This window comes from Aulonocara sp. 'chitande type north' Nkhata Bay, linkage group LG15, assembly GCF_057382095.1.
Source record: "Aulonocara sp. 'chitande type north' Nkhata Bay isolate Kocher_YH1m ecotype deep benthic linkage group LG15, A_spYH_male_GT1.1, whole genome shotgun sequence".
In the NCBI taxonomy this organism is placed as follows: domain Eukaryota; kingdom Metazoa; phylum Chordata; class Actinopteri; order Cichliformes; family Cichlidae; genus Aulonocara; species Aulonocara sp. 'chitande type north' Nkhata Bay.
Genome location: NC_141358.1, coordinates 1,552,762 through 1,575,784, shown reverse-complemented (window position 1 = coordinate 1,575,784; position 23,023 = coordinate 1,552,762). Strand labels below are relative to the sequence as shown.

At 44.9% G+C, this 23,023-nt stretch overlaps 1 protein-coding gene across 8 annotated transcripts in view; it reads left to right on the top strand.

The window, feature by feature from the left end:
• Positions 1–499: 499 nt before the first annotated feature.
• Positions 500–23,023, top strand: part of fam49a (family with sequence similarity 49 member A) — a 35,130-nt gene continuing 12,606 nt past the window's right edge. For 5 of the 8 annotated variants that reach the window (XM_086263364.1, XM_086263360.1, XM_086263366.1 and 2 more), the window contains exon 1: positions 500–628. The gene's annotated coding sequence lies outside the window, so the exon portion shown is untranslated. The remainder of the gene's footprint in view (positions 629–23,023) is intronic. The other 3 variants (XM_086263368.1, XM_086263365.1, XM_086263362.1) reach the window with 3 other exon arrangements.

Sequence of the window (23,023 nt, the reverse complement as noted above, 5' to 3'; positions counted from 1 at the left end):
ATTTTGGAATTTAACTTTTAATTATTATCCTTCTCTGTGCGTTTTTTTTCCGCCAAATAACTCATTAATGTTCTTCCTAGTTTACTGTCATCGATGTGAAATAAATCAAGAAATCCTTATGAGTCATCAAAAAAGCTGACGATTTAATCTGTACATTTCAACACACTGAGAATATGTAAAACAGACAAATCGCATTATGTCGTAGCCTGATTTGTCTGTTTTAAACTTACCTGAATGCATAAACCTTTATGTTTAATGAATGATAAAACATATAAAGCTTATTATATTTTCATCGTGAACTTTCAGTTTGAGACAGAAAAGCTCTGCCAGGCACTGTGGAGGCTAAATAATTTCCCGCATAATCATTGGATATTAAAAAGAAGAAAAGAGTGAATTTAATTGGCTTCTCTCGTACTGTCCCTAATATCGACCAATCGAAACGGGAGTGGGCGTGGCTTGAAACCGGACTTTCTTCATGGCTTTTCTGCTGGCAGAGGGAGGGGTGATGAGAGTGTTGTTTTCTGTTGCTGCCGGGAACACACAGAGCTGCCAAGGTCGGTGAAAGTACTGCACACAGCCAGGCTTCGGTGCTGAGCTCCTGTAGACTCCTACACCGACAGACATACCGGTGAGTTTTGAGGTTTGCGCAACTTCGATTCGTGTTTTGCCGGCCGCAAAGATGGTGGGGTCTGTGGGTTAACTTTACTTGGTGTCTTGCCAAAATGTGTACCCGTACAAATCGGGGACTGTCAAACGAGTTCACATGGAGTAATGGGGAGCAGGCGGAGGAAGCGCCAACTTGCTAGCTAATATTAGCTCCTGAAATGAGTTACGTGGTAGCGTAATTGTTGTACTAAGTCTTATCTGCCCGCGGTTTTGTTCTATTGATATTCACATATGTTGTGATTTCTTTTCCGAGGTTTACTTAGTGGTGCTAGCTTCACGGTCCGGTTAGCCCACAAACTTAGCTCGGGACTGCTGGAGGCGTTAAATTCGAGCCACACTGCTCTTGTTTTCCCGTTGTTGATTTATAGAAACGCATTGTTTTTGCTCTATTTTGATAGCAGATATATGTTAGAACCCGGTTCGGTGAAAAGTTATAACAGTTTAACAACTATCTCCGTCTGAAATCACTGCTGTGTAGACACCGCTGCAGACTGATAACAGTGTCCGGTTCATCCTCAGGCAGGTGGTTGGATTAAATGATTTCCTTTCTACTGCTGTAATTTCTGACTGATTGCTGCCTCTTGAACTGGCAGAGGGGGAAAGGCGGTTATAATGTATTTGTGGCCTCAGTTTGCAGCTGATAAAAGTAGCTGTTTGTGCGTCCTGACATGATCTACAATGTGGAGCTCTGCGTCGGCCCTCCGGGTGTTATTCCAGGCTATACTTTATTATTTCCTATTACAACAACAACACACCCCCGCCCCTGGTTCATTCAGCCCAGTACCTCCATCCGTTGCAGTGCTGCCATGTAGGTGGTGGAATCTAGATTCGCTGTGCCTTGCCAGAGGAATTAACCAAACATAGTCCAAGAGCCGGGTGCAAATTTGTTCACAGCCTGCAGCACAGGCAGACTGACAGACTTGTCTTGACTCAAATCTCTCAATTTGAAAACCACCTTGATATGCAAATTTTTCTAGGCATGTGTAGGAATGTGCCCATCAAGGCCCTGGTGTACTGAAATGGCGCTCTTTTGTTCAAGAGGACATACAGCAACAGCTGCACTTCCCAAGTGTGTGTGTGTGTGTGTGTGTGTGTGTGTGTGTGTGTGTGTGTGTGTGTGTGTGTGTGTGTGAGTAATTGCAGCGTTTCTGGAATGCTGGTTAACACTTCAGAGTTCTGCATGTTAGACAATAGCTGGTGTGAATGAACCTGATCTCACATGAAGGAAGTTGAAATGCTTTGCATGTTATTTGCATGGCCAAGCAGAACTAGTAGTGGTGTTCACACTGAAACCGTGGAGATGTGCTCGGACACGCAGAGTCATACATGCTGCAGCATTTAAGCCAGTTCTGTTTGACTTTATTAGACTTTTGGTCCAATAAGAGGTCCTCTGCACTACTGGGAAGGACCTTTGTTAAATATTCTTATGAATGCATATTGTTCTAGTGACCTGTGATGCATGCTGTGTTCTGTACACTGGGTGTGACAAGAACGAAACTATCTACCTTTGTTTCAACAATGTGGCTAAAGTAACTGAAGTATCAGTTTATATTTGTTTGCCTGTGGTTGCTGTAAACCATTCCACATATTCCAACATTCCCAGCTAAAACGAGAACACGAGCAAAAAACGTGTCAGACTTTAAAAATTAGGCATGGCACAATTTGAATGGCGTGTCCAGCACTCTGCTCGCCCATCGTCCTGTCAGAAAGCTGCCAGATATCAGTTGAAAGTCTCGTAGTTCTGCGCTCTCACTGCTCAAGGTTTTCTTTGCAACAGAAAAACAGGATATGGTATCTCACACCCTGTCGAACAGTGGCATATTTGTACTTTGTGGTTTTTCAACCTGCTGTTGCATTACAGGTTGCCTGAGGGAATCACATGGTGTAACACTTGCTGTACGTCACAGCTTGGGAAGACTTTTTTTAATCAGTTCCACTGTGAGATGCTTTGTAACATGACAATAAAGATGCTTAACTGCTTGAAAAGAAGAGCATGAATGGTCTGTGTCCTATTCCTTTAACAACAAAACAGAAACTGTCAGTGTCAAGCTAGCCCAAACTTGCATGTTAGTTTTGATAAAACATTATCTTTATGTTGAGTGTGAACTGCTGTGATTGCACAGGGGAGCCGCTGGTGCCGCCCTGGCAGCCATTCTGCTCATAGAGTGAAGCAGCAGCTTTACTGAAGAGCGCCACGTTAGCCTGTCATGGGCTGTTTCAAAGGTAATGTGGTATTTGCAGTTTTTGCTGCTCTCAGACTTCAAATGAAACTGCTCACAGCAGCAATTTTTTGTTTGCCCGAGTCCAGCTATGAATCACAAGTCGCTTTGTGATACGACATGAGAAATCCCAAAGGATTTCCTGCTAGCGCTGCACCATTGCCAAGTCCAATATCTTGAGGCTTAAGCTGTGCAAGCGGTGGGAAGTCTTGTCATGTCATTATTTCACCGTCGACGCCAGCCGAGGCCAGCCTGCAGCTTCTGCAGACTGTCTGGCACATTTTATTTATGCATGGCACATTTTGGGCAAAATGATGCTTCTTCTTTCTGTGTTCATTTAGCAATGTGGGCCGTTACTGATGTATGTGCAGAATGGAAATAGTATATTTGCATAAAGTACGTTAGAGAAGTCAAACATGAGGGCTTTTGGCAGTTATAATAGTTTGAATGTGTACTTCCTTTTAGGATAAGAAAGGATTTGTGTTAGAGTTGTTAAAGTCATGATTTCATTCAGACTGAACACGCTGGCTAAGAGCTCTCCTCCTGTTATCAGCAGCTAGTCATCCAGTTTGCTGCGGACCATCCGCCACTGCTGACTCAGCCAATGCTGCCATCTGGGCTGGAAGAGAAAACAGGACAGATTTCTCCCTGGCTCCAGAGCCTCGGATGCTCAGCTAACAGGTTCTGTGTGTTTGTGTAGCTGTTTTCATATATGAGCTGCAGCTTTGAACTTTGTTTAAAAAGACATTTCCAGCAAAGGTGCAGAATGTTAGATGCAGTTTGGTAACAAAAGTTACCGTCCAATCCAGACGTGCAACATTTTTACCTTGATCATTTGAAGTGTCAGTGTTTCCCCTCAAAGGTGCTCGATGCTTTATTTTTCCAGCATTTTGAGACCTCATAAGTTTAGGGGTACAAGAGTTGTACAAAAAGCGTGTTTGATCCAAGACGAGCGAGTTGTGTGTGGACATCTGCGTGAGAGGTCTGCAGATAATAGATTTGTATTCTGGGTTTTTCTGGGATCTAAGTTGATGTTTGGGGGTGGCTGTGCATGTGGCTGTGCATGTGGCCATGTTTGGTGCAACAGAAATCAACCTTTGTTGCATTTTATTTTATTTCTAGCCCCCTTTTTTTCTTTTTAAGCTACAGTATATTTTGTGTTTGAGTAAAATAGACCCCGCTCTGAAAACACAGCTGGAAGGCGTGTTTCTTTCCTCTATGCAGATAAAACTGCGATGTTTTCGGAATGTTCTCGGAGGAAAAAATTTGTTGTTTTGCTCAGAATAATTTCTTCTGCTGCTTTTATGTTTAGTTTTTTTATATTAATTAAAATCTGGCTGTGATTAGCAAAGGCCCACCCACCCTTCTGTTTTCAAGGAAGTGAGCTAAAATGCCTTCAGCTGGGGGTTGTCACCAAGGCCCAGCAATAGCTGAAGAAGGACCATGAGCTGCTCTCGAGTCCAAGAATAAAACTACCTTTGTATGGAAAGCAAAGGTGGCTGAGTATGATTGGCTGCGTCAGTTTTGGGGCCCTGGTTCTGTGCACGTTTGCTTTCTGTCACACTGCCTCCATCTACTGCAACACCTTAATAAACCAGAGCCGTTCCCAGTGTTATCCATGACACCCGTGCTTTTACTGCAGTGACAACAACAAATGTCTGCTGTTAATTAAGGTGATCATTTCAGCTTTAATTGAGTGCTTACTGAAACAATGAGCCTTTCAGGCTCTCAGTCTGGCTGAGCAAGATAAATAAATCCTAACTGTTAGGACAGCTTATTCTCTTAAAAGCTTAAAATGTTTTTGAAGCCTAATCCTCCAACATTTAGTGTTCACCGCGAATATTGTTCTTAAGCCTCCTGGTTATATTACTCTGGTTATTTGTGTGTACTAGACCGTGGCCGTCCTGCCGTAGTTCCTGTTTTACACCGAACTACCCGTCTGTGTGTCTTTATCTGTCTGTGTGTGCGCAAATACGTGTGTGTACAACCGTTCTGCCTCATGACCCTGCACACTTCCCACTCACGTTTCACTTTTTCTGCTTGCATCCTGTCAGCGTGACAGCAGCTCTCTGGCTGTTTGCTGCAGTTTCGCTGCTCTGTGTCGCTGTTGTTCAGAGCCGTGGTCGTGATGGTCACCTCCGTTTATCTCGGCTGCTCGTGTGTTACTGTTAGTAGTCATTTTTTGGTTTGGTGTGCTGTTGTACTGGGAACGCAGACTCCCAATTGGCTGTTTTGAAGTTTACTATATAATAGGAAACTTTTTTTAGTCAATGACATGATTTGAATTCATCCGCTTTTATAACCACAAACTGTCTCACATGGCCTAATAACACAGCAATAGTTGGTTTTGTGGTTTGTTTGTTTTTTACATAATTATTTCAGTTTGTTTCGGTTGCTTTGGTTGTTGTTCAGGTTTTGCTACTTTGTAACCAACCTGAGATTCATTCTTATGAGGTCTGCGTTATGTCTGGTATTAACATGTTTCTGAAGCCCAAGTCGTTATACAAGTGCTTATTTCAAATTACTTACAACAGTTTGCACAAAATTGCTTTGGCAGTTCACTTGGTTCCAAATGCCGAAAGCATCATTTTTTCTGGGCCAGTGGAAAATTGGAACGCTTTGGAAGAGCAGCTCACAGTTCAGAAACTACAAGATAAGAGTCAGACTGAGCTGTGGGTGACAGTCGTTGTAGGGAGGCGTGTGAGGGATCAGCCAACTACACGCTTAACCTTTGTCACCTGTGATTGTTGGCAGCTGAGATGCTGCTTTGTGAAGCCTTGTTAATTGTCGTTGTTGTACAACACTGGTTTACTGGGGGCTTTATTATAGCCACCTGTCCCTGCTCTCTGCTGGAGACTGCAGCTCCCTTATCTCCACACTAACGACTGTAATAAATGTTGAAAATGAGCAAAGATTAAGTGCTGCGTCTCAGGATTGTTTGGCTGTGTCAGAATAAACGGAGTCACAGGAATCACTACACTGAACATGAAGCTAGCTGGTGCTAGCCTTGCTCATGTTAGCTACTTACTGTTGAAGCAGTCGATTAGTCTACACTTCTGTTTGTGTTTAGCTGGTCAGGAAAGTCCATCGTTCTCCCGTGGACTCGGTCACACATGTCAGTGTCCTGAGTGGGGCGACAGTTTGGAGCGTCTGGAGCTTAACACAGTTTTGTCCTTGTAGGCTTGATCACACTGACTACTGCAGGTTTTATTCTTACTATAACTGCAAGCTTGATAAAAGTACAACAGACATGAGTACTTGTCCACAGCAAAGAATAATCCAAGCCTTGCCCTTCTTGCTCTTCTTGCATCAGTTATCCTTCACAGCTCACTGAGCTCAGCTGTTGTTCAGCAGCTCCCTCAGTGTTGGTGAAAATGAGACCGTTAGGATTTGCCAAGTTCTCCAGTTTACTGTAATTTCATAATTCCCGCCGGGCTTGGTGATAACCACTGCATATGTGGAAGACCCCACAGCAACGTCCGTGTTGGAAATGTCAAACTCTCATAGATATGTTCCCTGCTCCTAGCACATTAAACTTTAATAACTGACTGTCGACATGCAGCCTGATATTAACTGGTGCCTGTGCAGTGATTAATGTCATTTGATCCAGTTGTCACTGGTGTTTATGTTGTTGCTCGTGGGTGTAAAAGTGTAATTATATTTGTGTTCGGTTCCGTAGAGGCGATCACCATTTAACACTAAACGCTGTCAGCCTTCTGCTACGGGGTGTCATGCTTCCTAGTCCATGTGGTGCAAGACACTTTTCTTTGTAAGCATAATTCTGCAGCGAGATGAACCGAAGGATGGAGTGGGGGGAAAAACAGGAAACATGGGAAACAAGGTCAGGGTAGCAAACAGTCCAGCCGGCTGGGAATCAAACTGGACTCACTGCTCAGATACACAACACATTATTTCTGACTTTATAATATCTATAACTTTGATTAGCCAGCTGTGCCACAACACTTGTTGTTCTGGATTTGGACGACTCTGAGAAGGATCAGAGCCTGTGCACAGTCACCGATCTCAGCAGGAACCCCGAAACTCAGAGTTTATTATTCATGACAAGCTAAAAGTGTGTGAGGGCGGGAATGGGTGGCTGTCGTGCTTTACAGTGAAGGTTGTAAAACTAGTGGGCGAGATCTAACCAGCAGCAGCTTGGGGGGGGGGGGGGCTGCAGGCTTAAACTCTGACCCCGATTACTGTATGTTGGGATTGTGATGATTAATGTTGATTATTAATCTTGATAATTTGATTTTGTAATTACTTTGAATTCCCGACAGAGGGTGTTACAGGAAAAAATCGACTTTCTGTGACGTACTGCAGCCCTGCCAAACCACAATAAACAGCTATTATCATCATTTCATTTGCTGTGTGTGATGTGTGCGCATGCGCCAACCAGCGTGCAGCCTGTTACAGTCGCTCCTGCTTTTCTCTTAGTTTAGCTCTTTTTTCTTACGTATTCTTTTTTTTTTCTGACTTGTATTTTCCTCCGTTTTCTATCTCTTACTCAATCATGTGGATTGAGAGAGTTTTTGTTCTTCTGGTGGCCGTGGAACTGTTACTTTTATCATGGAACGGGACCGCGGCACATCTCCTACACGCACAGACTGTTTACTCCAGAGATCAGCTGATCGCCCTGATGCCGGCCAGCTCGCTGGCCAGGCCCGCAGAAGTGCCCGCAGAAGTACCAGCTGAAATTTGGAGGAAAACACATCGGGGATGCAGAGGTCAAGGACAGAAGAGAAGAAAAAAGGTGACAGTGAGACAGCGGAGGCTCGAAGCGAGGAGGAGGTTTAAACCGTGTCTGCCGTCTATCGTGATGGGAAATGTGCGATCGTTGGCAAGTAAAATCGACGAGCTCTCAGCACTGGTACGGAGTCAGAGGGAATACCGAGAGTGTAGCCTGATGTGTTTCACCGAATCATGGCTGCACCAGGTCATTCCCGATGAGAATGCTTCCGTGGAAGGCTTCCACACTGTTCGGGCGGACAGGGACAGCATCGCTAGCGGTAAGCGTAAAGGAGGTGGGCTTGCTGTTTTAGTTAACAACCGGTGGTGTAACCCTGCCAACATAACAATCAAAGAAAGGATTTGTTGCCCGGACACTGAACTGTGTGCTGTTGGACTCAGGCCGTATTATTTACCCAGGGAATTCTCTCACGTCATCTTGGTGGCTGTTTATGTTCCCCCCTCTGCTAACCCCACAGCTGCATGTGACACTATCCACTCTGCCATAGCTCGGCTACAGACTCAGCACCCGAGTGCCTTTATTGTGATCTCGGGTGACTTCAACCATGTATCACTGGACAATACACTACCAACATTCAAACAATATGTGGACTGTCCCACCAGGGGAGAGAAAACTTTAGACTTACTGTATGCTAACGTCAAGGATGCATACAGCTCCTCCTCCCTCCCCCCACTTGGTAGGTCAGATCATAACCTGATTCACCTCACCCCCCGCTATGTGCCAATTGTGAGGAGGGAACCTGTGACCACCAGGACTGTTAGGAGGTGGTCAGAGGAGGCAATAGCGGAACTACAGGGCTGTTTCGAGGTGACCGACTGGGAAACACTCTGTGAGCCTCACGCCGAGGACATCAATGGGCTTACTGAGTGTATCACAGACTACATAACTTTCTGCACCGACTCCATTGTTCCAGCTCAGACTGTTCATTGTTACCCAAATAACAAGCCGTGGGTGACTAAGGACATCAAAGCCCTCCTCAACAACAAGAAGAGGGCTTTTAGAGGGGGCAACAAAGAGGAGGTGAGGAAGGTCCAGGTGTTACTAAAGGACAAGATCAGAGAGGCTAAGGACAATTACAGGAGGAAGCTGGAGTGGAAACTCCAGCAGAACAGCATGAGAGAGGTGTGGAGGGGCATGAAGACCATCACTGGATTCAGGCCAACCAACAGCAGGGGAGCTGAGGGAGGTGAGAATAGAGCCGACGAGTTGAATCTGTTTTTCAATAGATTCGACACCACAGTGTCTGCTCCCACCCCCACAACCTCACCTGCAGTCAGCCTGGAATCCAGAGCCACACCACTGTGCCAGCCTCTCTCTTCACATGTTGCCTCCTGTGAGATTCCTGACACCCCTCCCCCACCCATCACCTTCACTCAATACCAGGTTGAGATGCAAATGAGGAGACTTCACTCAGGCAAGTCTGCTGGACCAGACGGAGTGAGTCCCCTTGTCCTCAAGGCCTGTGCCCCCCAGCTGTGTGGAGTCTTTCATAAACTGTTTATGCTGAGTCTGAGTCTGCAGAGGGTCCCGGTGATGTGGAAGACATCATGCCTCGTCCCTGTACCAAAGACGCCTCGTCCCAGTGGCCCCCAGGATTACAGGCCCGTGGCACTGACCTCCCACATCATGAAGACCCTGGAAAGGCTCATCCTGGACCAGCTGCGACCCATAGTAAGACCACATCTGGATCCCCTTCAGTTCGCTTATCAGCCTCGTCTCGGAACAGAGGACGCCATCATCTACCTGCTCAATCGTGTCTACACCCATCTGGACCAGCCGGCGAGCACTGTGAGGGTCATGTTTTTTGACTTTTCCAGTGCTTTCAACACCATCAGGCCGACCCTCCTGGGTGATAAGTTAGCAGCGATGCAGGTGGATGCTTCTCTGGTGTCCTGGATTGTTGATTACCTGACAGGAAGACCACAATATGTACGTCTCCCACAGTGTGTGTCTGACAAGGTGATCAGCAACACAGGGGCACCACAGGGGACTGTCCTCTCCCCCTTCCTCTTCACCCTCTACACCACAGACTTCAGCCACTGCACAGAGACCTCCATCTTCAGAAGTTTTCTGATGACTCTGCGGTGGTTGGATGCATCAGCAGGGATGATGAGACAGAGTACCGGGCTGTGGTCGACTCCTTTGTCACGTGGTGTGAGCAGAATCATCTGCAGCTCAACGTGGCAAAGACCAAGGAACTGATCGTGGACTTCAGGAAGACCAGGAAACACTTGACCCCTGTTTCAATCCAGGGGGTCAGTGTTGACATTGTGGAGGACTATAAATACCTTGGAGTACACATTGACAATAAACTGGACTGGGCTAAAAACACCACAGCACTTTACAGGAAGGGCCAGAGTCGTCTCTATTTTTTGAGGCGACTGAGGTCCTTCAACATCTGCCAGAAAATGCTGAGGATTTTCTATGAGTCTGTGGTGGCCAGTGCGATCCTCTATGCTGTTGCATGCTGGGGGAGCAGGCTGAGGGTCGCAGATGCCAACAGACTTAATAAACTGATCCGTAAGGCCAGCAATGTTGTGGGGATGGAGCTGGACTCCCTCAAGGTGGTGTCGGAGAGGCGGATGCTGTCCAAGATAAAGACAATGTTGGATAACACCTCCCACCCACTCCATGACATGCTGGTCAGTCACAGGAGCTCGTTCAGTGAGAGACTGAGATTACCGAAAAGCACCACTGAACGACACAGGAAATCATTCCTGCCTGTGGCTCCCTGTACAACTCATCCACTTAACACACTGTTTGCTGCTACAGCTACACATGTTTCTTTTCCAAATATTTATTTATAAGTGACTTATGTATGTATGTATGTATATATATGTATATATTGTACTATTCTTAGTTAGCGTATTGTCTGTCTTGTCTTAATGTTGGTTTAAAATGGAGCACTGTAACAAAAAATAATTTCCCCCAGGGATCAATAAAGTATTCTGATTCTGATTCTGATTCTGATGATTGATGCGCTGTGAACAATATGTTTCCCAAGTCTTAACTGCTCATTTCGACCACTTTTGATTTTCTTGAGCAGAAATTTCCATTACAGAATATTGTACTGCAAACAAAAAGGGGAAAGTTGATCATTTAAAATATTTATACAAAAATGACCTTTCAGTACTTTATGATCTAGATCAATGAGAAACCCTGGATTTAGACTGTGCACACACACAGAAGCAGTTTGGGCCGTAACAGCGTGTAAGTAAGATACAGAGGAAAGACCTATATTTATTTCTTGAGAATAAATCAATGTGAGATTGCTGTAGCAGCAACAATGGCTGCCCCGTGGTGTGCCTGGGTCAGGCCAGCAGACCAGGGAGCTGCAAGTGTCCTCGCAGAACGCTTTGACGCGATGACACCGGCCCTCACAGCAGTGTTTATGGAAAGCCTTAAATAGGTTCGTTTTCATAAGCAGCACCTCGCTCTGTTTTTACAGAACTTACTTTGAGAGCGTTTCTCTAAGCTGTGAACAGCAATCTCATCTGTGGGTGTACTGAAAATGCAAAGAGTTAATAAGAAGAAAAATATGTTATTGGAGTGATGAAGGGGAAAGAAGCACTGGCTGCCGGGCCTCACTGGTAGAGAGCAAATACAGAAATGAGCAAAAGGCTGTGTTTGACCAGCATGTGAAACAGATTGATGTGGATATTGCATTGTTTTTTAATGCTAATTAAAAGTGTCCTGTTTTCATATGTAACTGACAGATTGCGAGTCTCCTTATCAAGCTGTTTTCCCTGACCCTGTCTCCTTTGAATGCATGTTTGCTTGACTTGTCTGAAGTATCTGCATGTCTACTGATGTTATGACCTTAAGGCAAGTCTGTTAATGTAATGCTTCAGTGAATGTAACATAGCTCTCAGAGAAGTGCCTGCATCCATATGATACCTGCAGTGACGCTAACCATATGCTAGCTAACCTTTGTGGTAAAATTAGTTTTGTTTAGCAATCGTGTGTTAATTACGTTAATTACTCAGCCACCTTCATCTGTGTGGTCATACAGGGAGTGCAGAATTATTAGGCAAGTTGTATTTCTGAGGAATAATGTTATTATTGAACAACAACCATGTTCTCAATGAACCCAAAAAACTCATTAATATCAAAGCTGAATGTTTTTGGAAGTAGTTTTTAGTTTGTTTTTAGTTTTAGCTATTTTAGGGGGATATCTGTGTGTGCAGGTGACTATTACTGTGCAGAATTATTAGGCAACTTAACAAAAAACAAATATATACCCATTTCAATTATTTATTTTTACCAGTGAAACCAATATAACATCTCCACATTCACAAATATACATTTCTGACATTCAAAAACAAAACAAATCAGCGACCAATATAGCCACCTTTCTTTGCAAGGACACTCAAAAGCCTGCCATCCATGGATTCTGTCAGTGTTTTGATCTGTTCACCATCAACATTGCGTGCAGCAGCAACCACAGCCTCCCAGACACTGTTCAGAGAGGTGTACTGTTTTCCCTCCTTGTAAATCTCACATTTGATGATGGACCACAGGTTCTCAATGGGGTTCAGATCAGGTGAACAAGGTGGCCATGTCATTAGTTTTTCTTCTTTTATACCCTTTCTTGCAGCCACGCTGTGGAGTACTTGGACGCGTGTGATGGAGCATTGTCCTGCATGAAAATCATGTTTTTCTTGAAGGATGCAGACTTCTTCCTGTACCACTGCTTGAAGAAGGTGTCTTCCAGAAACTGGCAGTAGGACTGGGAGTTGAGCTTGACTCCATCCTCAACCCGAAAAGGCCCCACAAGCTCATCTTTGATGATACCAGCCCAAACCAGTACTCCACCTCCACCTTGCTGGCGTCTGAGTGGGACTGGAGCTCTCTGCCCTTTACCAATCCAGCCACGGGCCCATCCATCTGGCCCATCAAGACTCACTCTCATTTCATCAGTCCATAAAACCTTAGAAAAACCAGTCTTGAGATATTTCTTGGCCCAGTCTTGACGTTTCAGCTTGTGTGTCTTGTTCAGTGGTGGTCGTCTTTCAGCCTTTCTTACCTTGGCCATGTCTCTGAGTATTGCACACCTTGTGCTTTTGGGCACTCCAGTGATGTTGCAGCTCTGAAATATGGCCAAACTGGTGGCAAGTGGCATCTTGGCAGCTGCACGCTTGACTTTTCTCAGTTCATGGGCAGTTATTTTGCGCCTTGGTTTTTCCACACGCTTCTTGCGACCCTGTTGACTATTTTGAATGAAACGCTTGATTGTTCGATGATCACGCTTCAGAAGCTTTGCAATTTTGAGACTGCTGCATCCCTCTGCAAGATATCTCACTATTTTTGACTTTTCTGAGCCTGTCAAGTCCTTCTTTTGACCCATTTTGCCAAAGGAAAGGACGTTGCCTAATAATTATGCACACCTGATATAGGGTGTTGATGTCATTAGACCACACCCCTTCTCATTACAGAGATGCACATCACCTAATATGCTTAATTGACAGTAGGCTTTCAAGCCTATACAGCAGGGGTGTCAAACTCAAATACACAGTGGGCCAAAATTCAAAACTGGAACAAAGTCGCGGGCTAACATTAATATTTATTGGAAAAAAAAATCTTCCTCCAGATATGAGAATGAATCTTTTCTTATGGACTCAAACACGTTTTGCTGAAAAACTGAATATGGAACAAGCAAAGCTTAATCCTAAACAATATATATATTAGCTGTATAACACCAGTAGGCCAGCTCTAATAGTCATTTGGCACGGCTTCGCGGGCCAAATGTAATTAGGCTGCGGGCCAAATTTGGCCCGCGGGCCAGAGTTTGACACCTATGCTATACAGCTTGGAGTAAGACAACATGCATGAAGAGGATGATGTGGACAAAATACTCATTTGCCTAATAATTCTGCACTCCCTGTAGATGAAGGTGGCAGATCTCTTTTGCAACCACAGGAGCATTCAGAAGAATCTCTAGAATAAATAAACAACCTGCATATTTGGATGATCTTGATAAGTCCTCGAAGGCCGATTGTTTGGTTTTTGTTTTGTGGCTGTCTTGTTTTCATATTTACCTGACAGACACAGGTGCCAGTCTCCTTATCCAGCTGTCAAAAAGTTTTTCCCTCTCTTAGAATAAGAACTTCTTTATCTGGAGTATCTGAAGTATCATCAAGTCACAGTCTACTGATGTCATTGCTTCAAGGCAGTCTGTGGCAGTAGCACATCTATCTGAGTATGTTAAGACAACCTTGCTGCCTCTGTAGCTCTCAGAGAAAGGGCATGTGTTGAGGAAGTTAGCTTGATGCATTCACATTCATATTTGCTAGCGCTGGTTTCACACACAGACATGGTTCCCTTTGTATCTACATTGCTGTTGACAAGCAGGGCTGGGCAGAACAGAAGTGGCATTGAACAGAAACGTAGGAGGAATTTTTACGCCTGGAGTCCCGCGCTACGCAGCACTAGCTGCTAGCAGCCAGCGACTCTGCCTCCCCCTGCTCTCCGAATACCAGCCTCCTGCTTCTGCTTTCCCACTTGCTCGTTTTCCTCCGTTTATTGTTCTCCTCATGCACTCTTAAACGCCTTGGCAGTCTCTCCCTCCATCTATCCCACTCTCAGCACTGACAGAGGCCTCTCTGAGATGTTTACTATGTCCGCAGACACCCCTCCCCCCGTCACCCCTCCTACTCACCGAACAGAATAACGGTCACTGTGACTTTTTTGTCTGTTTATTATCTTCGTCTCTCTTCATCTGCCTGCAGATGTTAGAGGAGGGATAGTGGTGAGTTTGTATGGAGCGAGTGTAAAATGACCCAGCTGGCTGAACCAGAGGGCATACAGAGCCGAGAGCAGCCGCTGAGGAGGCTCAGCTCTGTGCTCCGGTGACAGCGAGCTGGAGCGCGTAGCCGTTTGTCAGATATGAGATGTACTGTTTCTGAGTGAGAGCCTTTCAAAGAGCAGCACAAGTACTCAAAAGTGAACTGTGCTCGATGCCTGACTCCCGGCTGCTGAAGAGTTCTTCAGTGTGCAGAGAGCCTCCAGAGTGTGGTTAGCAGAGCAAAACAGTTGAACCCTGTGCTGGTATGTGAAGCAGGCTGTGAGAGGGGAGGATAAAGAGCAAGGCTGCCATTGTGGTGGTGCTAGGCAGGTTTCCCCTTCTCCACCCAGCCCACCCTCTTCCCTGCCTGCCTGCCTCCCTCCCAACAGCACCCCCACCCCCCAGCCCATGTCCATATTAGGGCAAAACTCAGCCAACCTCCCCTTGAGCTGAGCTCAACCCCCTCCAAAATGCCCCGCTGTCACATTTGCTCCAGCAAAGGGCGCCTGAGGGAGACACAGCTCCCCTAACCCAGTTTGAAGGCCTGTTTTCCTCGCCAGTCAAAACAGCCGAGGGATTTTAAAAATGGATGCAGAGAGCCAAGCTGGTGTGTTCGAATGTGCTTTTATTTTGGAGGAGCTACAGTTAATGGGCTTAACTTGAGCAGTTTTTGACCATATGCCACTTAGTGACCCCCTCCCCCCCAAAAGGGCTCATTACTTAAGTTCATACTGTACATCAGTGTGTGTAACATTTAATCATTGTTGTGTACTGATCCTACTGTCAGACAGCACACAGCCTAAAAGCATACAGTAGGCATTGGGTCTGTTATGGTTTTTTCTTTGCTGCTCTAAAGAGGTAGCGACAAACTGAGCTTCAGACTGAACTATGAACTATTCTTAGTGTTGAGCCCCCAGTTTCTGTTGTTTGTGTGCTGTGCTGACACTCGGTGCCAGCTTTGTAGTGAATGCTGCTCGAGAAGGACGGGGCGCAGAGCAAAAGATGTCGTTACTCTAAAACCACTTTGGATTACGCTGGTAGTGACAGACACCAGTTAAACAACTGGTTTATGCTTGTCAGACATTTTCCTAGAGATTCCTAAACACAAGTTATTTCGGGGCATTGGTGTTGATTTTGGTTTCCTGTGGTTTATACAGAGAGGAAACGGTTTACTTCGCAGAGCTGGCTTTGGCACAGAAACCTTTTAAACTTAAAATATTTGTTTCCTTGCAGCCGCGCCAGCCAATCGCACACGAACACACAGGTTGGGCACACGCAGGCCAAGAAAAATGGGCGCGTCCGTGTCGTAACTGGCACGATGCTGTTTCTTTCCAGGTTTCCAAAAGACGGTTCAGGTGTCACAGCTCTCGATCCACAGCGGGCAGGTTTCCTGGGAACTCGTTATAATAACAGTCAGTTAATTAAACTGAAGAATCAAGAAGAATCAATATAATCATTAATCGCTACAGATAATTGGCCAATCATTGGTTGAAAGCGTTTGTCTGGATGGTTATTGTAAACTTGAAACTGCTCTGTTGTTTTGTAAATGGTTAACTGGTCTTTAATGTGCTTACAAGTGGGCAAGCATACCCGAGGACTCACTGTCTATTTTTGGTTTTACTTTTGTGTGCTTTCACAAGCTATTCGCTTAAGTTTAGTTGTATATGTACAACCAATCACGGCAGATGGCCCCGCCCCTCCCTGAGCCTGGTTCTGCTGGAGGTTTCTTCCTGTTAAAAGGAAGTTTTTCCTTCCCACTGTCGCCAAAGTGCTGCTCATAGGGGGTCATATGATTGGTGGGTTTTTCTCTGTATGTATTATTGTAGGGTCGGCCTTACAGTATAAAGGTCCTTGAGGCGACTGCTGTTGTGATTTGGCGCTGTATAAATAAAACTGTTCTAGGACCAGTACCAAGACTTTAACGTGTCATGCAGCCCTGTCATGTGTTTCAATGTAGCTTCTAATTGGACTTTGTTAGGCTATAAATTTGTAATGATGTGGTTATTTATAATAATTAATACCTCATGCTACTGAAAATAATGGAAAGGGATTATTGTGTTTATTTTATTATTATGTGTTCGTTCTTGATCTGTAACAGCACTTTGGGCAGATTTTCCTAAAACGTGTCTCGTGCTGCATCGTTCGCTCAAATCGAGACAATATTCAGAGGAAAGTTTCTTTTCAACAGATATTTATTGCGTTGTCTTACAAGAGCTCTGTGGCTGATTCCTTGCCAGAGCGGCTTGCAGATAATCTCCCAGACGTAGCCAGAGTGTACGAGCGTTTGGCTGCTGCTCATTTTCCTTCATCTGGGAATTATTTGAACAGCACCACAAGCTTTTTAGAAATATTTTTATTTATCCATTTATTCTTTTTACTTAACGTGAAGATCATCTTATCAGCCTGTGCTGATGTTCCAGGTTCTATGTTTTACCAGCGTCACCATTTAATGTGCAGGAAAATATTTCCCCCGTTTAACGTCGTCGGCTCAGATGCTCACGAGCCTGTGACGAATCAAACGGGAACCACATTCCACAGAGTGCAGAGCAGGTTCAGCGAGCCGTTTCCAGCATCAGTACAGCACTTCCTCCTCCCCCACATATTACTTGTACGTATAATAACCATCAGTCTATAATGTTAGCACTCACCGCTGCATGCTAACCATGCTGATTGTGTTGGTAGATGTTGTGCTGATCTGATTATTCAGTTATGAAGTGATTTGAAGAAACAGAACATGATGTGATTTCATGAGATTTTTGTTTTTACCAGCATGTTGACGAGGACCTGCTCTGTTTACCAGAAGACCAAAGCTGATTATTGTGCTGCTACACGCATGAAATTGTGCATGAGAACAAAGGAACTGCAGACAGTTCCCACACGCTTCAGCACCTGCTCCGTCACTTGAGGTTTTTCTGTCATACCGAGCAGACTGACATGTTTCCTGTGTAACAGTTAGCACTCGATGAATGAAAGGCCTCGTTTGCATTAGTGTGAATGCAAACTGTCTCCTGTGGGGCTTTTTATAAACATGTATAATTACATATTTCTAAATACATTTTTTAATTGTACTGTTTTGAAGGTGAGTTGGTATCAAAGGCCAGTGAGTTTCTAACAAACATGGAGTTAATGTGGAAAAGAACAAAATCAGGTCCGCAGTGGCAGAGCTCACCGTTCTGATTCGTGACCCTTTCATAGGCTGTTGCCATGCAGAAAGGACGCAAGACGCTCCAGACAGACACACACGTACTCATTTACTCATGGGAGGGCTGTAGTCTTCCAGCCCGTTGAACTTTGTTTGAACCCTGAGAAAACGTCCATCCTCTCCACATCATGAACTTAGCCTGCTGTGTCATCTATCACACGTGTACGTGCATTTCATTTATCACCTGGTTGGAAAACGTGTTTCCGACGTGGTCTCACGTGGGACTTGTGCTTACTCACAGATTTGCACACCGACTCTTGTTGCGTGACCTGGAGTGATGCTGGAAATGTGCTTTTCCAGTGGTGGATATGATGCTCAGTCATGTAAATAATTGATTTACTGGTTCACTCCTGTCACGCCATTTTGGATTTCATGCCTGTTTGTGCTCACAAAACATCACCAGGTGGGGTAATGAAGGTCCGGCCCCACCCACACAGCGAGCCTTAGTACCTTATCTTTAACCCAGCTTTTTTTTTGCTGTGGTGGTCGTCTCAATATCATTCTGCTTCCCAAGAGAGGATCTGATCCTCTGGTCAGACGCACTCAGACTCCAGCTGTCAGTGATGGTCCTTCTGCTCTGAGCTGGAGATCTGCTCTAACCAGAACCTACAGCAGGTGGAGGCCTGCTTCAGGGGCTGCTGTCAGTCGAGCTGAAGTTCGTCTGCAGGATGAGAGACTCACGAGAGAAGCATCACCAAGTACTCAGAAAACAGGAGTAATAATAAAAAATGTGTGAACCTGCTTCACTGTGCAGTCTTCATTTAGGGAAACGTTACTGTTTGCAGTTGTTAACTGAGAAAATACAAGTGATGCTGGTTATATTGTTCATCCAGCTGTCTGCACTCAGTGATGACAGTACTACGTGTAAATGTGCTGATTGTTGAAAATGTCAACGTCGCAGCGAGGAGACAAAAGGTTTTGATCCAAAGTGGGTCATCGCCTCTGCTGCATGATTTGGGCACAAAGGAGACGGGACATCCTGATCGTTTCCATCTCTACACTTCAGAGGTAAAAAAAGAAAAGCAAATGTTCTGTTTGTACTCGTATCTGACATTTTCTGTGTTACTCAGAAAAGAGTTACTTGGAGAGTCAGTTGTGGTGTCAGTGCAGCTTCCTGTGATTGGGTTTGTGAGTCTTTTAACATGTCCGTATACTTATGACTAAACAACAGGTCCTGGTGCCTGCTGTAAATCACAGCTGTGGAGGAAGCGAAACATCATTTCCATTTGAATAATAGCATAAAATGTCTTTAACAGATGACTTTTATCTTACAAAGGTAGACGCTAAAATTTGAATAAATAAAGTCCAAGATATGACGTGTTTACACAGGCTTCAGCTTTTTACACTTGTTTGGAAACTGCTGTTAGACAAATTTGCATTAGATTATGTGTTTGCAGATTTATTGGGTGGTCAGCGGTTATCTACTGCTGGCCACACTGTGAAAACACAGCTGATAAGGACTTATCTGCTGTTATGGTCAGTTTAACCCAGTGAACTGTGGGATATGCAGTCTTTTGTTTTCCTGTGTAAACGTTGACGGAGCCTCTCAGTATTCCTTTCTATGCTGTATACGTGAAAACAGCAAAGACGTCTGTAGCTCTGCTTTTTCCCAGCATGCACTTGTTTTATGAGGGTTACACAGACAGACGGATCTGTGCTCTTTAAGAGGAATCTTTGTTTGCTCCACTTCAGCGACGCTGAGGCGCCGTCATGATAATGATAATCTGTTTCTTCACATGTTTTTGTTTACATCCACCCTTCCCTCTCCGGTGATCCCTCCTCTCGTCATGTGTCTGCAGACTGCCGCTCTCCCGTTTTAAGCAGCCTTCTTGGCAGAGATTCGCATCGTTAGTGACAGCTGCTGTCATCACACACCTTCGCTTTTTCTGACCGGTAGCCTTTATAGAACAAAGCGTGTCCACATGTCTGTCTGTCCCCTCCAGGCTGTCCGTCGTTCTTATTTTAACGCACTTCTCTGCTGTCACCATGGAAACGGATGGTTGTGAGACGAGCCCATGCAGGCACACGTGTGGTTGTCCACACAAAGAGACTGTTAACATGTTTATGTTTGTTTTTTCCAGTCCATGCAGGGAGGGTGCCAGCACTTGTCTGTACATGAAGCTCACATAAGAGCAGGAGGGTGACTTTGCTCGTTTCTACTCCCCGATTGCTCTTCAGACACGTCAGATTTCTTCAATTCTTTCGACAGTGTCGTGTAAGCTGAGGGGAAGAACATCTGCACTCGAGAGATGAAGCACGTCATTCAATAATTGCTTGTTGTTGTTGTTGTTTTGTTTGTTTGCTTATTAATATTTGACAGAGACGAGTACTACCACCCACCCCTTTGTGGATGTAAAACAACGGCACTTTTTTGCTAATCTTTGCGCTGTGTGATGTCAGAAGGGGGGGGGGCTCTCTTGTAGCAGGGGTGTCCAACCCCAGGCCTCGAGGGTCCCGGTGTCCTGCAGGTTTTAGATGTGTCAGCTGATTTAAACGGCTAAATGACCTCCTCAACATGTCTTGAAGTTCTCCAGAGACCTGGGAATGACCTCATCATGTGATTCAGGTGTGCTGACCCAGGGTGAGATCTAAAACCTGCAGGTCACCGGCCTCTGACGCCTGGAGTTCCCCGCCCCTGTCTTATAGGGTCATCTCAGGTGCACAGACCCCACCCACCTGCTGTCTTGTTTGTGGGGACGAAGGAATGGAGGTAAAACCACTTATTTCAGTTATTATATAGTAGGCGTACTGAAGACCCTCACTGAGCCTCTGTATAAGATGATAAACTCTGGGAAGGTGACGTGTTGTGGCACTCGCCTCTTGTTTGTTAGAAATGAGCGTAATCCACGTTCTTATCGAACCTCCCTTAACGATGACGGCTGCCACATGATCAGCATGGGCAGACTTTATGATCAGTAAGTTACAGTCACTGGAGTTTGTGTGGATGACTAATCCGACTGCATGTTCATGACTTTGCTGCTACTTTGTTAGAATCATCATTTTGATGTTTGCTGTCCTGTGTTCTGACTTGAAGTGACAGCTGATGATGAGTCCTGGGAATCAACACACCAAACAAGTCCAGCTGGACACCAGCGTGCAGCCTAAATTTAAAATGCACCTTAATGTTAGATCACGTAAAACCATTAGCACTAATGGCGCTGTCATTTTCTGCATCACTCTCATAACCATGTGGAAGGATGTTCCCTGTATGTGATCCTCAGTTTCTTAAATTTCTTTGTGGTTTTTTGGTTTTAGCTTCTTTTGTTAGAAACACTAAGACTGAACTGAAACTAAGTGTTATTGTATGAGGGGCGCGACGTAGGTCCCTCAGCAGAGGTTTTACAATACAAACAGAACTTTCTGGAAGCATTTTGCTCTCAGGCTTAAACATCCAGAGTCTCAGCAAACACAACGATGCCTCATAAAGCAAGCTGCATTACCATTTCCACCAAACTAACAGATAATAACTAAAAACCCTAAAGTGATCGTTTTAGTTAACTACAGTGATCTCGATGCGTTGACCATCAGTATCGATTTTTTAAATGCGATTCATAGCAAACTAATTAATTGTCTTTTCTAGTGCAGCAATAAGCAGGCTGCTTGGCTTGTGTCTCACAGCTTTGGTTTCTTTGCGCCAGTCTCTCCTTTTTCTCTTCCTGCTTCCTCCACCAGTTTGTCTCACTTATCTCATTCCTCACTCATACCTTCGTGCTCTTAACAGCAGATCTGTTGGATAAAATCAACATTACTGCGCTCAGATGTTTTGGTTTTCCCCCTTCGGTAACTTACCTTGGGACAGCAGCGGCCCGTGTGTTACTGTGCATGTTATTCCTCTGAGGTCACTGGAAAATTCCATTCTAGCTCTTGATTGATGTTTCCTGAAAAACATGTTTATTTTTGAAAAGTCTGCATGCATCTCCCTGCACACTGTTTGACTGCACCACCTGCCGGGATGATTGACAGATTTATTGACTTACTAATAAACCGGCGCTCAGCTCTGAGTGCTGTGATAAATGTGCTGGTAGTTTAAGATTGTTGGTTTGCACACTGGTATGAATGGCATAAGTGTGAAGTGTTGATGCTGCATATTTTATTAATTCGTTTATTTTCATTCTAGTGCAGTGCGTACTGGCTGACTTTTGCAAACGTGCTTGATTTCATTGTGTAGATAAGTTGGGCACAAATGGGGAAATCCTGCCTGTTTGACTGAAAGCAGAAGCAGAGAAGGAAAAGGGAATGAAACGGACACATGGGGCAAAGAGGAAGGAGGACTTCAAAGAAGCTGAAGTGCAGAAAAAGAAGGAAGTTTGATGTATAAAGTGGGTGTGATATTATATCTAAAGACCATTCACGTGTCCAACCGCAGGGAACAGTTGCACTTTCTGCCCTTACGAGGAGAGCATCTCGTGTCTCTGGAGGCACCCACCCATCCATCCATCCACCCACCCAATCATCCGCAGCATCCCTTCTCTCAGCACTGTTGCTGTGCAGGTTCCACAGAGGATGAAGCAGAGTCAGTGCAGGCGAAGGTTTCAGTGACAGTTGGTAACATGTCTACATTATGGAAGTTAATGGGTTAGCGGATCATCAGAAAATCAGATGCTAAGAACAAACGTGGCGTTTGTATCAACAAACCTCTGCAATAGATGAATTGTCTGCAAAAAAGTGTTATGTTGAACAAAAAGTGTTTGAGAAGCCCAACATTTGGGTGTCTGTGGAAGTATTTGCATGATGCATGTATTATATGTTCATTACCTCGCTGCCATATAAACGTGCATGAGCTTATTAGTGCGTGTGTGCACGTGAAGGCTGTAACTTATGATGCCCACTGTGTCATTTGTACAGTGACTAATTCTTATGATCGTCCAATAATAATGGCCCTGAATGCTCTGAGGTTCCAGTTCTCGTCCCAGCGACTTCGCCCTCGCCTGCAGAGTGCTAGCTGGAGCTGGAGGTCATCGCGTGATGAACGCAGTGAAACCACATCAGAAAAACGTCGAACAGTCGTGGGATGATATTAAACTGACTCGAGCTGCACAGCTGCTCCAATGAACTTCAAGAATAAAAAAAGCCTAACTGATCCCTTTTAAGCAATTATTAAATTAAGGTAAAAATAAGGTTCTAGTTCTTTGCACACAAACACTGGGGTATTATTTACACATGAATATTTGCTCCTGCCTAGATTAGCAGTCCACAAGCAGCCGGTCAGACCAGGATGAGCCACGTGGGGCCGTAAAACAAACATTTCAAGCACAACAGGAAATGTAGTAAGATGTAGTAACCGTCCACAGCGCAGCTTTACTGCTGCTGCATAATTCTCTCCAGTCAGGCCTCGCCATAATTTAAAAGTACTTTGTTGTGGTGTAACTATGAGAGGTACACATTTAGAAACAGCCGTGACA